This window comes from Poecilia reticulata, chromosome 5 (assembly GCF_904066995.2).
Source record: "Poecilia reticulata chromosome 5, P_reticulata-male-v2, whole genome shotgun sequence".
In the NCBI taxonomy this organism is placed as follows: Eukaryota; Metazoa; Chordata; class Actinopteri; order Cyprinodontiformes; family Poeciliidae; genus Poecilia; species Poecilia reticulata.
In genome coordinates this window covers 27,292,683-27,310,142 of record NC_088834.1, presented here as the reverse complement: position 1 = coordinate 27,310,142, position 17,460 = coordinate 27,292,683, and the positions used below count along the sequence as shown (strand labels likewise).

Here is a 17,460-nt window from a genome sequence, read left to right as displayed (position 1 = left end):
GTTTTAAACGATTCTCATAATCGTCGCTCGTAGCCATTAGTTAATTCTACAATAAATTAACCACAGCTGTAACAAAATCGCAGATGAAGCCGATTGGAGACGGCCGCTGGATAGAGAATTGAATGCTGCGTTTTAAGATGTTACATGGCTTTCTTTAGCAATGTTGCTGCTGTTTGATATTAGCAGTGAGAAGGGGCCTCAAGCTGCTGTCTCTCGGGATAGGTAGGGCAGTGAAGCCCGCACTCTGTGGCCAGCAGGGTATAATTACATTTTCCCGTGGGGCACCTCCGCTGCACCAACTCAGTCATACAGAGGAGAGAGATTGAAATCTGATTGCACTCACGCGCAGCCATCAAATGTCCACATGTCAACGGTGAACGCGCGCACGACGTGCACGCCAGTCTGCATCTGGCACGAGCGAATGAACGAGCGCACACCCAATCAAAAGCGTTGCCGGTCGTCGTTCTATCCGACTGTTCTCGCAGAGGAGAGTCTGAGAGAGGCATTGTCGAAACGCCCTTCAGTCTCTCTTTTATTAGAGCTGACGGGAGCAGAAACACCGGTCTCAAATGCTGATCCTCTAAAGTTGCCTCATCACAGGATGCACTAATGGCGACTCGTATATTTTTCAGACGAACACGGAGTCGGTTTAGTACTGCTGACTATCAAACTGTGTTAAAAAACGATTCAGAAGAGTCGCTGTGAGGAAGTGAATAAATAGTGCAACAATAGCGGTTTGTCTCATGAGTTAGTGATGAATTTCTGGGGGGGGGGAAACATATATGTTAAAACATTTCATTTTCAGGGGTTTCAAACAGCCTAATTTAGCATTCAAGCTACTCCATGGGTTTATGTTGGTTCTTAATATTTCAACACACAATCATTTATTTCAAATAGGGAGCTACAGTCTGCTGCAGACAACGTTTAAATCAAAACGTATATTTGCAACATTGAAAATTAGGTATATCTTAATTTAAACCCAGTTACTGGCTCCAGTTCTGATGATGTTATTTTAAAATGACCCATATTTAATCCTGCTGCACTGTTTTGTTTTCCTCTTGTTTATATGGTTCTTACTGGGTTATCTGGCTTTTTTCCATCAGCCCAAAAGCATGCATTGTTTGTCCTTTGAGTCTCTGTTGCCCTGAGATTGCGCTGTCCAGGGCATTCCTCTGATAAATTCACGACTGAGTATGTATTCGGATTTCAAAGTCACGCTGTTGAATGTTTTCAATACTCTCCGTTATTTTTTTTAAAAAGGAACAAAAACATGAGTTTTCTTTTTACTTTGATCTGCAGTAAACAATTTGGTTTTATTATGTTCTAAAACTTTAAAAAGGCGGAAGATTTAGAGCTTGTAGGATTATTTCAAAGCCAATGGGAGAAAAGATAAACTAAGGTACAATATAACCACTTGAAAACGTTCATGATGATGCATAGAAATATTTGAATAAGAGCACAAAATATGTTTAGATTGCTTTCAAGTTGTTTTTATATTTCAACAAGCCGGTGTCCCAGCTGTACCTGAATGCAACCTGTGCAGCCGCTTTGATTATCCCGTCTCATCAACAGAGATTTTTGCATTTTAAACGACGTACAGAGTTCGGTCTGATTGGATGCTGCAGGTCTGAAGCCAGATATATTTTCTCCATTAACTGTGATGTCTATATTCATCTTGACTTTGTTTCTGGTGAGTTTTTCAGCTAAGTGTAGAGCCAGCTGTGTACTTTACTGCTTTATGGTGATAAAGTTGCTTGTTCTACATGTTTTATCCTCTCTAGCTGCATGAGGAACCTTCATGTTTCCACATAGCAGAGCTTAGCGATAGCTGGGAGTCCTGTTTTTTTTTTTTTTACTGTTTAAAGCTGCCCGCTGAACATGGCATTGGGTACATTTACCACATATACCATGTGCTCATGTATATAACAATGCTGTATTTGCTTCTTACTCGTGTACGGAATCAACAGGGTTGTACCGAATATTTTTGGTGCAAAAACTTGTGCTGTTACACTCCTGCTGGATGGGTGGTGAGTGTGCCTGGTCTGTCAACAGGCCACTTGTATAGGACCAAATACAATCTAAGGCTGCGTTCACACTGCAGCCTGAAATGACCCAATTATGATTTTTAGTCAAATTGGATTTTTTTGCCGTAGATGTCACACTTATGTGACCTGTATGTGATCTCAAGTCTGAACGGGCAAACGACCTGAAAGTGTCCTGAATGCGCAGTAGAGGGCGCAGTAATGTCACACATAGGGAGCGTGCGCAATGTTTCGCCAACAGTCATAAAAAGAAGAAGTGCTAGTGTTTGCAGAAGTAAACATGAATGCTAATGACTGAGCATAGCTTACAATTTTGAAGTTGTTGTCTGACCAGAGCAGCACTTTAACAACTAAATCCTCATTACAGTCCATCATAGTTGTTGTTTTTCTCTCTGCTTGCATTTATCAGGTACAGAATAGTGACGTTTGTCGAGTATCAGTAACATTCAGGTCGGATGAATGTGACATGGACATTCATCCGACCTGATGAATGTCGGATGAATGTCCGACATTCATCCGACATACATATCCGATACATTTGAATCGGATACGTATCGGATACCCAAGTACCCTGGGTTGCATTCAAAAAGAATCCGACCTGTGTTGTTCAGACCATCAAGAACAGATCAGATATGAGTCGCATTACGTAAAAAAAATTGAATTGGGTCACTTCAGGCTGCAGTGTGAACACAGCCCAAGTCACAAGTCTTTGTTGGGTCTGCGGTTGAAATAAATCACCAACAGATCAAAACAGAGTTAACATGCTGACATTAGCTGCTTAGATTAGATTAGATAAGATTTATTGTCGCTGCACAGTAAGCAGTACAAGATTAATAGCACAGATCTGCTCAGGACTTTTAAAAACAAACAGTGACTCATCTTCTGTTATTGTAATTGGCTGAATTGGCTTTCTAGCAACCTATCAACATGTCAACAGGACTGAGATGGGAGTATATTCAAGTTGGTAAACTTGTATATTGAATCACATAACTAATAAAAAAATGATAATGTTACGGTCCTACACCTATAAGTTACTAAGTTTAAAAGCAAATAGTTGCCCTTGACGATATTAACTTTAATGAAGAATCAAACTTTGATTCAGATTAGCATGAATAGCAGAAAATCCCGATCAGCACATCCTTGTAAAAATCACTTAAGAATGACGTACATCTGTTTAGATGTCGTGGGATAGAAATTAAGCAGTGTAGTTGAAACACGTCTGAACAGCTCCAACAAACTAATGGGGATGCTAGATTTAGGCCTCTTAATGTGACCTTATCCAAACCATTATCTGACCACAAAAGGCTAAGCTTGTGGTAAAACGAGCAGACATTAGAGCTGCCCAGACGTCCTGCAGTGTCACCTTGACTGCTGATATCTGCCACAACACCGCCCTCCAGCCAGGGGAGGAGGCCCGGCTGACAACAGGTCCGTCAGTAGCACTTCGAGGGGTGGAGATCGGAGGAACGCGTTCCTCTGCCTTTGACAGCAGGTACAGCGTGCAGCATTAGCATACAATCCATATTCATGTGTGTTTTCCCTTTGACTGCGTCAAGCAGCTCCTCTCGCACATTTTGAGCCAATTTTACAATCAGCATGTCGAGCATTTTCTCCAGGAGTCCCGCGGGCCTCTTGTGTATTCTCAACACGGCCACAGCAGGGAAAAAAAAATAAAAAAATTCATCAACAGGTCTCAAGGTCATTACCTCCTCTTTTATTTTGTCTGCATGTTGGCATGTGTGAGGAGTTCAAGTCTTTTAAAAAATGGTGAGGGAACAATAAAATGGAGAAAATGGCCGATGGTGGTTCAAGTGTTGTGCGTGAGCGTCATTTTAAGCAGCGTGCGCGTATTAGATGCGTGCGTGCAACTAATTTAGTGCAAGTCGGCGGTTGTGGTTTTATTTCTTTTCCCACAGCATTGGCGAGGGTAACCAAGCAATTATGCCTGGGAGAATGCGTGTGTGTGCATGTGAGCATAAATGTGTCCATCTGGGCGCAGAGTGCAGCATGCAGTTCCGACATGCCTTACAGGTAGAGTAAGCCAGAGCATCCTCCTTTGGTCCACTGACATTTCGGCGAGAAAAGAGGCCAGTTGATGTGGGGTTACAGCTTCTGTGAGTGTGTAGGAATAAATAATGAATGCTTAAAGAAGAGATCCCTGAAGCTTTTCTTTCCATTCATCCGTCCATCTCTGCATTCGTTCATCCACCCACCACGAGCACCAAAGACGGCATTCAGGGGCATTCAGAAGCTTCTGTCATAAATATTTCAGCCTTCAGGCCAGCGATCACACCCTCCTCCCCTCGGCTACTCTTAACCGCCACCGCTTGGTGATGACACAGACTTTTGACCCATAAAGCTATTGACAAAACACTGATGGTGAGTACATTCACCGAGACCAGTTGTCGGGAGGCAGGCAGCTGCAACTGTTGAAATGGCGACTCTTGAATGAATGCCGACTGGTGGATACCTAATTGGCTTCAAAAAAAAAAAAAAAAAAAAACGGTTGCCACAATGTAAATTATTCCCCACAGACCTGCACCAAACTTTAAAAGTAGTAGCATTTTCACTTTTGTTGTTTTTCTGCTCCAGGAGAACAAAACACCAAAACAGACAAAAGAACCATATAAAAGAAACATATAAAGTGCAATCTTATGGTCTATTCTCAAAACCAAAGATCCACTCAAAAACAGCATCAGCTGCGAGGAGTTGCTTAAAAACCAAACCGAGAGACAGAGATCACATGTTAACAGCATCCACGTTTGAAACTCAAAACTTCGTTCGCAAAGCGAAACGCCTATCCGCTCACTGCCCTGACTCGGAGCCAGATCCCGCAGAGCATCCGTTATGAGCGAGAGGTCTGATCTCTTTTAGCCCAATGAGCGGCACCGTTAGCGGCACGCATAAATCTCAGAGGCGAACAAAACGGATGAGAGCGTTCAAGTGTAAAACTGGGGCAAAGCTCCAGCACTGTACCTTCTGGATGCGCTACTCTTGGAAAGAAGGAAGCAAGTCCTGCAGAGGACCGAGATTCGGGTCGCGGGGAGAGAGAGATGGAGGGGAGGGCAGAGATACGTACACATGCTGCTGCATGTCAGCTGTTATAAACACACATTAGCCATCAGATATTTGTTCACGCACCTGTTTGGCCAGACTATACACCGTCCACTCCCGTCCTGCTCTGCTTGGATCCGGTCGGCTTGCACTGGCAAAAGTGAGGAGCGAGTCTCACCCCCCACGCAGCCCGGTGCAGACAGCTCACTGTTATGGATGCACTGACAAGTGAAAGGAGGGAGGCGTGGCTTCACATGAGATAAATAAAAGAGGGAGGGAGAGAGGGTGGAGAGAGGCTCCCTCAATCTACAATTCAATTTTGCCCTCACTCTCTTTTCAGTGCCGTTTTCTCCTCCTCTTCTTTTAGCATATTCTCGCTCTTTTTAAGCACTCCCTCTCCCTTTTTTTTTCCTCCTTTCTCCCCCCTCCTGCGTGTTATTTGTCAATGGTTTCCATTAGTTTGACTCTTTCTTCTCCTGGGTTGCTTCCTGTTTATTCTTTCTTCGTGTCGCATTTTCCCTCTGCCTCTTCAGGCTTTTTGGGCTCTCATTCATGAGCAAACATGCTGCAGAGTTGCATGTGTGTATGCGTGTGTGTGCTTGTGTGTGTGCAGACACTGAACCAGGGCAGCTCTGGCCATCTGTTGGAGCCTGTGAGCTTTACCTATTCACAGTCTCATTAAGGCAGAGGCACACAGAGGAGCAAAAGAGAAAGGAATGGGAGGGAACGAAGGATCAATCTTAACACTGCAGGGTTGAAGAGGGAAAGCGCGGCGTGGCAAACACACTCTCTCTCTCTCTCACACACACACTATATCTGTCAGGCTGGCACCTCTGAAGAGAGCTGGCATGGGCACGCCTGCTCACTGGGTTCAGGCATTGAAGGGGATTTGGCTCACAGCATTTGAGCACGCAGATAGAAAAGAAACGCACACCCAAATCAATTTATACAGAAACGGCACAAAAAGTAAAAACAGCCATGTTCGCAAAAAACACACACACACACACACACAATATCAAAGAGGAACACTTCCCTGACAAAGTAGTGCCAAAAAAGTGAATAAACTTAAATGGACAAGATGATGGAAAACATGGGACATTTTTTAAAAAGTCTCTATTTGATAGTCGGCCTAAAAAAACAAAAACAAAAAAAAACAAAAGGCATTTTCTAGCCTGGCTTCGGCTAGATATTCCTCCTGAGTGCGGGTGTCACCTCCTATTTCTGACCAGAAGGAAGAGGTGCGACGGAGGGTAGCAGAGGGCGGAGGCATCCGTCTCTGTCTGTTCCAGCCGTCCCATGATGGATGCGCCTGTTTATCCCTCTCTGCAGGTTATTTAGATGCAGTCACAGCCAGAAAGATTAGTGATGGGAAACTTCTGCACCTGTCTGCCTCTCCTCTCACCTCATCTAATCAATAACACTCTTATCTATAATCAGCATTTTGATGCATTTCTTCATGGAAATATGAAGAACAAAGAGAGAGAGAGAGAGAGAGAGAAAAAAAAAAAAAAGAGTAATTGTCCCACTCCTCTCGATGTTTTCAATTACAGAGTCGGCTATGGATCATCTGCGTGTCAGCGGGGCTAAACAGGTTATTTGTGTCGCTGCGGTGAGATGAAACCATGCTGAGCAGGGAAGAAAATAAAAATAAAAACGGCATTTCTCTGACCAGGATTGTTTCTGAAAGAGGCAAAAACAAATGGTTTACCCACAAAGGGAGCAGACAGCACACAGGTAGAAGAGGATGCTCCAAGTCAGACGAGAGGCAAATTGAAATTTCTGGTTTATGTGTGAAACAGTATAATTACAACATCCCCACAGTGAATCATTGAGGAGGCAGCATGCTGTAGGGATACGTTGCTTCAGCGATTACAGGGAGATGAAAACGAAGGGAGTCAGACAGGCTTTAAAAAAGACGTGCTGCTGACGCAAAGTTTCGCCTTTCAGAACAAGAGCCAGAATCACAAAGCCAGTACAATGGAAAGGTTTGGATGAAAGCATATTTATGTGTTAAAATGGCCTAGTCAATGCCCAGTATCCAATTAAAAGACTTAAAAATTGATGCTTGAAGTTTATATCTATCCAGTCTGTCAGAGCTTAGCGAATTTTTAATAGGACTTTCAAAACGTTCACGTTTTTTGATGTTGTCCTTTGTGCAACACAAGGACCAAAAAGTCAAGACGACCTTTCAGAAGCTCACTTATTCAGCAATGATGTGTCATTTGTTATATAGCGACATTTTTAATGCAGATGGAAAGTAACAGCGTGATTCTAAACACCATCTTTTGGTTTTTATGACTGAATAGGACAGACAGGCTTAAATGACTTCGCAAGATATTCCACTACCTGGACTGAACCATTATACACCCAGGACTACAAATCATGCAAAAAATTTCAAATAATGAAAGTAGGTGTTTATAAAATTACAATACAAACATCAACTCATTCTACATTTAAAATAATAAGGAACATTTATCATATTATGAAAAACACAATTTAGGTAACACTTTATTTGAAGGTCTGTGCATAAGACTGACATGACACTGTCATTTTAAACAGGACGCAACACCAGTCATAAACATGAAGAAGTCTTTACAACTGCTATCATGAAGTGTCATTCACTATATAATGGCATTTTTAATGGAAATATGCATTAAAATGTATCACAGGTGTCAAATTTGCATTTGATAAATAATGACACTTAAAAGAAAAGTTACAGTAAAAACTTGCATTAAAAGTTAATTAAACGTGCCAACTTTGCATCAGAGGTAGAGCTGGATGTAAACAATGGATAAAGCAAGAAGTGCCTAGTATGAAAATAAATTATGAATGAATTCAGCGTCAGTGAAGCGCATCACATCACATCGCGGTTCCACCACTCCTGGTCGTAAACACAAGAGTCTGATTTAATTAACACGAACAGCCACACACACAAAAATTAAATAAAAATAAATTGAAATCTAGTATCAAGACCTGCTGTGTGATCGAAGCCTTACTCTCAACACGAGAACCAGGAAGCAGCAAGGACAGGTAAAAGACAGGAAAAAAACAAATTTCTTTCAAACAATTATCTTAGTATTCCTAACATTCATCGTATTTAACCCAAAAAAATGTGCGGTACATTAACACGGGTCTTGTATAAGGAAGGTGAACGCTGCTATGAAGTGGCGTAAGCTGGACGAGCGTGGCCACAGAAACGCACATCAACACACACAGACAAAAACCATCCATGTAATTCAGCTGATAAATGAATAAAGGCTTTAGCAGTCCTCCCAATTACCGTCTGTTTATTTCAAAGCATGATACGCCAATTTGAAATACAACAGGAGAAAATATCAGCTGAAATATTTATTCTGTGGCAGCGGTGACGGCTCGCCTTTAAAGTGCAAATCAGGTGGAGGCGCAACCTAAAAGACGTGCAGCTGTAATTACAGTGAAAGGTGGATTAAAAAGAGTTTTCCCCACCACTTCATAGTTAAAGCTGAAGTATGCAACTTTTACCAAAAAATTTTTTATATACATTTGTTAAAGCTATCACTAGGCCTGTCACAATAACAAATTTTGCTGGACGATTAATTGTCTAAAGAAATTATTGCGATAAACGATAATATTGTTTCAAGACATTTTGACACTGATTTAATGGAAATGACTAATAATACATGCGATTTCCTGATATTTATTTTCAAAATAGCACGTAACACTGGAACTGATAAACTAAATAAACAAAACAACCAAAATAATAACAAAAATAAAATGGATTCTCAGTCTCCATTAACAAAAAACTTTCTTGAATAAAAACTAAACAACATAAAGCCAAAGTGGAAATAAATACTGCATTCAACCAAAAGAGTGCAGATTATGAAGTCTGTATTGCCCTTCAGTAACCTCTAGATTTAAAAATGAGAAAACCGGCACATCTGACTACCTAATGCAGTAGTTCACACTACACCATTTTTTGCCCCTATTTTTCCCTTATGACAATCTTAGATCGTTGGCCGATCTAACCGATCATCCTGCAATGTGTGGTGTGTTACGGTAGATCGTCGTGGTCGCTCCGGTCTAAATCAGGGGGTTTTCCCCGACTGGGAGCTTAACGCTGAATGTGACAGGTAGCCAATCCGAAAGCGCGCATTCTCCTCTGCGCTTTCTTAGGGGAAATTACGGAGGGGAATCCCAAACAGCTGAAACCACGCAACCCGAAATCCAGCGGACATCGGAGATGATATGTGGAAACAACATTAATATTTATTTAACGTTTCGTGCAAAGAATATAGAAATGACAAGGAGAGGAGCTGGAGCCAAATTGCTACCTTCGTTAACGTAACATAAATAGGTTATAATGATTTTCATTCAGTCAGGACTTTACCTGACTCTATAGCCACATACATCACAGGTAAATTCTAGTAAAGCATTAATTAATGCCTGATTTAAAAATTAGTTAACTGGACTTGCAGCCGTTATTTTGTGCCCATGTGGCTGGACACCACACGGCACAACAAACCCAATCGAACCGTTATACCTAGGATTTCTGTCGGCTAAGGTGTGTCTCAGGGTTTGAAAATGGGCCGACAACTCGTGTAATGTGCGCTGGACATTAGACTAAGGAAATGAGGAAGGGAGGGTCAGTGGGGAGCTGCTCAAACCCTCCACCACAATACAACCTGCCATGAATAGTCAGGCTAGTTAGCATAGCTGCTGATGATGGCAGATAAACACTTTTCTTGGAACAATAATTTGTTTCTCTTTCATTAGCGTATTTAGTAGCGTGCACACGAGGTTGATTGACAGCGCCAAGACCCTCCTCCTGGCTCTGACTGGTTGTTTTTGACTGGAAGCAGCGCATTTCTTCTGTAGTAGCACTGAAGAAATGCAACCTTTTCACAGATCGCCCGTTGTATTACATTATCACGACATGGTGACGGATTTAACAAATGAGAAAAAAAAATCAAACATATTTCTGTAAAAGTTACATCCTGCAGATTTAAGTACTACTTTGTGCTTGTGTGTAAAATAAAATACCAAACAATAATTTGCTGTTTGTGGCTATAACACAGAAAAAGGTGGAAAAGGTCAAGGGTCATAAAGACTTGACAAGATATCATTGTGGATTAAGATTCTAACAAATATAAAGTCGAGAAGTTAAATTCTCCAACATGTGCATGTATTAGTCACATAAAGAAGCCATCTTATGGCTCTTACATGCTAGATTACAGACGATTCCCCAGACACAGCCATGTTTTTCCAGAGCCATGCCGGCATGCCAACACAGCAGCCCAGCGACACCACTTAAGCACATGGTTTATTCATGCTCGCTCTCTCTCGGTCCCTCTCAAATGCACTTAAAGCTGTGTCATGCTGCTGACTTCTAATTGGGCTCAAAACAGATCAACAGATGCGTCTTCCATCAAATCAATCATGAACAGAGCAGCGTTGCTTATGCAGCTAGGATTCATCTCAACAGATATCACACCAGACAGAAAAGTAATAAAAAAAGCACCTCAATAAAAGCTGTAAAACATAGAAAGGTAGTTAGTACACACTAGAAAAAAAAAGTCTTAATGTTAGTCAAAAAAAAAAAATAATAATCACAGTTTAAAGCCTCAGAGAGACACCAGACCTTGGGGAACACATTTTGCTTTTCTGTTTTTTGCTTCATTGAATACAAAGTGGGAGAGGCCTTGTGAACAAGTCTTTGCATGATAATGTCAGGGCAGATCCATAAATAAAACTGAAGGATTTCTCCTCAGACAGGACAGAAAGACAGCCATGTTCTATCAGGCCAAGATCTTGTCCTTGGCTTCAAGTATGTTGTAACAAATGAATTTGTTCCTCCTCGTGCACTTTGTGGGCCAGGCTAATAAAAATATCCCCCTGTCAGTTGGTGGCGTAAAGAGGAAAAGGGCTCACTGCAAATTAGGCAGACCACCTCAATGCCTTCCTTTCACCAACTCTCCCGTCTCTCAGAGTTTTACTCCTATTATTTTTGCAGCCTGGGCTCGTTGGTTCAAGGCTGACTTCTCCTCATCGCCGCCGAACAGGCGACCGACATATCCCCAGCGGGCTGTCCTCTGTTCAGCATAAATCCCTTGTTGAATGTCTATGTCACCATGACTACATTATGATGAGAAACAGAGCTGGCGAGGAAAAGTCCCAGAAGCTAAAAATGTAAAGACTCAAGGACAAGGGATCGGTAGAGCCGAGGAGAGAAGTCCTTGTGTTGCGGAGCCTTTCTGGTGTAAAGCAGCACACGGGCTGCAGCAGGTTCCCATTTATCCTCTGAGTGCATTGCTTGAGGCAGGCAGACGCGTATCTGTGGCTCTTACCGAGCATGCTAAGGCTCAGACATGCTCTAAACTTCAGTTTGCATTCATAGAAAATGTCCTGACCAACTAAAGACACAACTGTCACAGGGTTAAACGTAGCACACGTCCAGCTGTGCCCGTCACTCCAAGACCACTTTATGCATTCTAACACACGTCAAACATCGCCCTGGTATAATAAATTCAATTCAGCTCTTCTGTCAGAATTTCCTAGGGTGCCACTGAGAACATAAATAGCAGAAGCACGTGTTGTTTTTGATGCATTGTTCCACATCCTCGGGTAATGCCATAATTCATTCAAAAACAACAAAAAACACGAGAAAGGCAAATTAGTTGTTTCAGCTGAAAATGTGTGACACAATGTAAGGTCTTTGGTATCGTCAAGGCTGTGCTAACCGGATGTCACGGGACGCACAATCCAATGAATTTACCAAGTCAGATATCGGCAAAATTTACTTTATTCCATGCATCATAGTTTATACGTCAGAATCTTTATAACTGAAAATGACTTAAATATTGTCGCTCTTGTTGAATCACATCCTTTAATATTTCTTGTTATTGTCACATGAATGCAAAACACTACGCTGATTTCATTTGCTCTTGATTTTTAAAATACGATGCCAAGATTTCATCTAAGAATACCTGGGCATAAGATTCATTCGACATGGGCAGAGAGACTGGAACAGAATCAGTTCATTTCCAGGTTGACTGAGATGAGGTATTACACCTAAACATCCACAGGTAGCCACACTATAACACTCTTCAGTGAAAAAGTTGTTACTGACAGAAGATTCATGTTACAGTGCTTTGAAAATGTAACTTTCTCCCTTGCAGATTTCCACTGATCTTGATTTCTTGTCATACTTAAAAGTATAAATCATTAATTTCGTCAATTGTCTAAAGCCACTCAATCCTTATAGCGACGGCTGGTGGTTGCCAGTGTTGCTCTGTTGTCCTATAGCCTGACCAGGCTGCAAAGCAACAGTTAAACCAGCTACGCTGCTGTGATTTTGTTATTGAAGGAATGAAACTTTCCCAGTCAAACTGGCCGGATATGAAGTAGTTGGGAGGCAACAACTGTCTGCCATTATGTCTTTAGCATCACTGGATAAATTATACTCTTCTTTACAAAATCGTTTTTCTTTGTGCTTTCGGACTATGCAGTCGGGGATGTGGAACCAAAGCGGGGTGGCAACCCTTCATTTGGATAGGACATGCAGTGAAGAACTCTGTTACGTTCCTCATGGAGGACCAATGTCAATAAGCACAGTTGTTATTAACTTGCTTATATCTGAGATCAAAAATTGGGGAACGGTTTGCTGTCAACACTGTGTGCCCTATATTCCTCCAGTAGCTGCTTCCTGGGCTTGTACCCCAATTTTAGCTGTCAATTCATAGTGGTTACGGTTTATGACTACCTTCCCCAGGTGGTAGTCATAAACTACCACCTAGATGTATAGACTACAGAAAAAAAACGGATCCTCTGAGAAGGGAAAAAGATGTTTCTCGATTGTTTCCAATTTATTTCAGATCGGAGTATCAAGTGTTGGTTTTCCAGGTCTTTCAGCTTGTCAGCCAGGTTCCTTTTGAGTGCATTTTTATTATTCAGGTCTGGTAGTAATCAGGCCTGCATGTGGCTAGTGAAATTGAACAAAAGAAAATGCCATTAATCAATGTTAACTCATGATTTAACAAAGAGGACAATTGCTTTTTCCAAATAGAGCTGAGTTGCTTTGAATTGCTTTCTCTCCTTAATAAATATAATTACCATTTCAAAACTGCACTTTGTATTCAATCAAATTTTCTTTGTATGACTTTAAGAGTTGTTTGATGATCCGAGTTACTTGAGATAAAATACTTTCTTCTCAGTGATGCATCTTTGCTGTCAGGGAGGTTTTAAAAACAAAATCCGAAGAAGAACAAAAGCTGTAAGAGGGTGTTTAAAAGGAAACTACTGTTAAACATGTTTTCATACAGGCAGCTCGTAAACGATAACAGGGAGTGAGACGTAAAACAGACACTGAGCAGGATGAATGTGTTGCGTCAAAGTTGCTTGGTTTTATTGTGTGTTGAACTTTCAATGTCTGTCCATTAATGAATGTGTTGCACTTAGAAATGTAAACTTTTAGGAAATCTCTCAGTTAAAGTCTGTATGTACTAGTGAATTCAGATTGAATTGACACAGATTGACAGACTAAGGGTTGAGATAAATAATCCCAAATCATTAACATATACAGACGAGAGTATAATTACTCTAATCACTGGCAGATTTGGATTAAAAATTATTTTCATCCAGCCAAAAGGTTTGAATCTAGTAAAGGAAAATATCCAATTAAGATTATCTAAAATTGCAGTACTTGTTTCCGTTTTAACAAGAGTGTGTATATTATATTATATATCATGTTGTCTGAAGGGAGAAGATAAGTGTTGGGATTAATAACCCGTTTAGAAAATAGTAGTTTGTTGTTGTTTTTTTTGCTGCAACAAAGAAAAATCTCAAGCTGTGACAAATGTAGAACTCGCACAAAAACTGAAAATGAGCTGAAAAAGAATAAAATCTTCTGTCGTTTCCTCTTTCTGAAGACAAACAACATAAATGATCAATAGTCAAACATGAAAAGTTAATTCAACCTGACAGTTAGAAGCTGACAGAAAAGGATAGTTTGGCAAAGGAAAACTGTAAACTAATTGGATCCGTCATAGACACAAACACACACCCACAGAGGCACACACACTTTGTTCCCGTCCGTCTGTTCTCCAGCGCTGCAGAGGTTGTGGAAGTGTTGGCAGACCGTGGGATCCGCAGATCAAAGAGCAGCCCCCCTGTTGAGGACTGCAGTCCCAAAGAACACAAGCCGCTATGGGCAAGAGCCAGCATCACATCCCCAGCTAATTAACCAAACCCCCTTTGACACCACGCTATTTGCATTCTTGATGTACAGCACTTGGAAAGTATCTGCTTCACATATTAAACAAGAAGCTTGTGGGTTTGTCTAAAAAGGCACCCTGTGCTTTCAGCACAAATGCATTGGTAATCACTTTAAAACGCTGTGAGAACAACTACACAGAGAAGGTTAATTACTCAAAAAAAAGAAAAAAGGTGAATTTAAAACTTAATTAAAACAAAAGACTTGTGCGAACTTGATTGCTCTTGACTCTGATACAGCCTGGCACATGCAGTGTGATTTTGAGGCAACCCACAGTTGAGGGACAACGAAGGACGGCTAAGTCTCGAGAGCTCTGAAGTGTGGCCTTTCGATCTCACCACTCACTGGAGTGAAAGAGTGGCGTGAATTATGGATCAACCGGCCCTAAACGGCCATGTAGATCAGCGACGAGTTGTGTTTGGAGTCTTCAATAATTCATTACTTGTTTGCTACTCAGTGGACCCAACTTCTCTTCTGTGTGCCTCCTTTGTGTCTGCAAACAAACACTGGCTGGCGTGTGGGGATGTGAGCAGAGCAGCAGAAGAGCCTGCTGTGAAGACCGACATCAGAAGGAAAGGTCAACAACGAGGCAACGGGGTGGGGTCAGGGATAGAGTTAAGCAGGGCCAGGGAATAAAGCAGTATCCCAAGATCTGAACATCTCACTGCTGAATCTATCAATCAAAATACAAGTCAGGACCGTGTATCTGAACTGGCAGACCAAGATGGAAACTCTGGAGGAGTTGCAGAGAAAGCAAAAGGATCCATTAGTTATGCACAATTTAAAATTAGTCTTTATGGAAGAGGGGGTCAAACAGAAAGTTGTTAAAGAAGAGAAAGGTCAAGTAGTCATTTTGCAGTTTCCAAGCATTGTAGGAGTCACAGCAATCAGAAGCTCTTCTGGTCACATTAGCTACTAAAATCTACTTGATGAATCATGGTGGAGGAAACAACGTGCTATCTTTCATCTGGCACTGGGACATAACACTGCAAAAACACAAAATATTACCAAGTATTTTAGGTCTAGTTGCTAGTGCAGATATCTTAGTGTACTTGAAATAGGAAAAAAATTACTTACAAGTAACTTTTCAGCAACATGTAGGAGCTTGTTTTAAGTCAATAATTCCTTAATATTGAGGAAACTGTGCTAATTTCACTGGTAGATTATTTCACTTATAACATGGGTTGTTGTTCTAAGTGAATTTATCTGCCACACCTGATAATCGAATCATAATCAGGTGTTAACATGGCCCAGTCAAAGTTCAGGCCTAAATCCATTTGACATCTATTACAAGACTTAGAAGTTGATGTCCATCCAATCGGAGATGGAAATATAAACCAAAAATGTATGAGCAAAAAAATTCACTCTTTACATGTGTAAAAGTGATCTCTCTCCCTACCTACCCCAAAAAGACTGAACTGTAGAATAATAATAATAAAAGAAAACATCTGTCATTTTCCTTCCACTTCAAAATTATACACAATTTTGTGTCAGTGTTTGCAAATAAAACACATTGAAGATTGTAGTCGTAAAGTGATGAAATGCAAAACAAAAGTTTGACAGGTACATTTGCAACGCACTGCACTGTATGTGAGCACAGTCTAAGGCGAAGCTGCAGGATTCTCTCAACACACGAACCACTTACTGCCAACAGTCTCCAATGTGCTACAACAGAACGACGCCTGTACAGCATATTAATGAAGTTATCTGTGTCTGTCCACTGCATCCTACAAAAACTGTAAGGACATGTCTTCCTTACCCTGTGGCCATGTCTCCATGGGTTCCCCAAAACAGCCAGCTAAGCAGACTGCAGTCAGGAGGGAGGATATGAGGCGGCTCCTCCCTCTACCCTACAAGGAGTAAAATGATGAATTGTGCTAAATCCTATTTGGCAACTCAAATAAAAAGAAAAAAAAAAGACAGATTAAGCTAGCAACGCAAAAGCCAGAAAAGAGCTGATGCAGCCAGAGCAGAGGAGGCCCCATTAGAGAGAGGCTCCTGTCTGTCTTTCTGTCCAACTGGGTGACACCCCGTCCCTTAATGAGCTGTCTGAAGTGAAACAGGAGAAATACCAGCACAATAAATTACCAGGCTTATTTCTCCCTGTTCGTCTCCCCGTAGACATGGCTGAATAATCTTTCTATCCGGGGCTCACATCATCCACAATGAAACTCTGTCCAAGCACATGCTACAATCTGGGGCTATTTACATAACTACATTTGATGTTTCCAGCCAAATGGGTGACATGTTTTCTTCTACAGTTAATTAGATTCTGGAATTAGTTTTTCTAAAAGAAAAAAAAAAACAAAAATGAGGATGATTTCTCTTGTGCTTAGAATAGGAAATATTCCCATTTGGAAGTGACAAGATAAAATTGTGTATGGGGCTAATTGCGTGGCAGCAGTGGCAGAATTAGAGCTGGAGAGAAAATTTATTTATGCAGTTAGGAACTAATACTCTTTTCCAGCACGAGTCTATTTAGCATGCTCGCTGTGAAGCGCTCACTCCGACATGGCGAACCTCATTAAGATAGAGCAAAGTAATTCACTCGAGGAAAAGAGCTAATTCCTCATATCTGTCTTTTCTGCTCGAGATTTGAAGACAAATTGAAGTGAGGTGCAAAGGGTGTGGACAAGCGAAGGCAGACCTTTATCCTGACATATTTAATGCAGATTAAGGAGTCAGCGGTGAGAATATAACGGCACCATTAAACCAATGTTGACATAATTAGAGAGCAAGCAGAGTTTTATTCAAGCCAACTCTTGACAAACCTGTCAACAAAAAAAAGTACATCTACACTCACCTCCAAAAATAAAAACACCTCTTGAACTTTTTTATATTTCTTAAAGCAACAGCTTGTAACTTCTGTGAGTTTATTTTGTGATAAGCCGACAGAGCTTATTGCAAAGTAGAATGAAAATATTGGAAAGTAATGCTGTATTGCACATGTAAAAATTGATGAGTGCAGCATGCTTTTATACACAGCTCTCATAAATCAGAGCCTTGCAGAACAACCTTTTGTTCCATCTCTTTGGGTTTTATCTCCAACTGATTTGCACATTTACCAATTCATTTTTTTATGCTCCACTAATAGGGAACAAATGTCCAGAAAACAGC

General features: G+C 41.1%; 1 protein-coding gene across 5 annotated transcripts in view; it reads right to left on the bottom strand.

Moving 5' to 3' along the window:
* sulf2a (sulfatase 2a) overlaps positions 1-17,460 on the bottom strand; it is a 71,706-nt gene that overhangs the window by 50,895 nt on the left and 3,351 nt on the right. For 2 of the 5 annotated variants that reach the window (XM_008410555.3, XM_008410558.3), the window contains exon 1: positions 5,184-5,517. The exons of 1 other annotated variant lie outside the window; for it this stretch is intronic. The gene's annotated coding sequence lies outside the window, so the exon portion shown is untranslated. Of the gene's footprint in view, positions 1-5,183; positions 5,518-16,102; positions 16,177-17,460 lie in introns of those variants that run through there. 2 more of the 5 variants (XM_081607387.1, XM_008410560.3) reach the window with 2 other exon arrangements.